This window comes from Limulus polyphemus, unplaced genomic scaffold (assembly GCF_000517525.1).
Source record: "Limulus polyphemus unplaced genomic scaffold, Limulus_polyphemus-2.1.2 Scaffold513, whole genome shotgun sequence".
In the NCBI taxonomy this organism is placed as follows: domain Eukaryota; kingdom Metazoa; phylum Arthropoda; class Merostomata; order Xiphosura; family Limulidae; genus Limulus; species Limulus polyphemus.
This window is the reverse complement of record NW_013666123.1, coordinates 418570-419081: the sequence shown is the minus strand read 5'-3', so window position 1 is coordinate 419081 and position 512 is coordinate 418570.

Genomic DNA, 512 nt, shown 5'->3' with positions numbered 1-512 from the left:
CCACGGCTGAAAGGGCGAGCATGTTTGGTGTGACGGGGATTCGAACCCGCGACCCTCAGATTGCGAGTCGAGTCCCCTAACCACCTGGCCATGCCGGGCCGAGGGGGGTCGTGGGTGCTCTATAGTAGTGACTTTCAAATCTCATTGTTCAGTGAAGTAGAATAGCTCAAATGTTGGCAGTGGGTACAGTCGATTAACTGCCTTCCTTCTATTCTATTAGTTTAAAATTAGGGACTACTATGCATATGTAGCTCTTGTGTAGTTTTGGGCTAAAATTGTGCTAAAATTCTAAAAATAAACAATCAAACAGTAGTCCGAATTTTAGATTTTAACGTGCATTTCTTGAAAGTTTTTTTTTTCCTCAAGTGTTATTACATATATATTCATTGAGAAGACGGTTGAAAAGCTTAATTAAACATAAAATATAAAAATATAAGATATCAAAAAATTAGATTTATCCACCCCTTTTGTTGTTCTTGTTCAGATTAAAAATAATAACAAAATGGTATTTT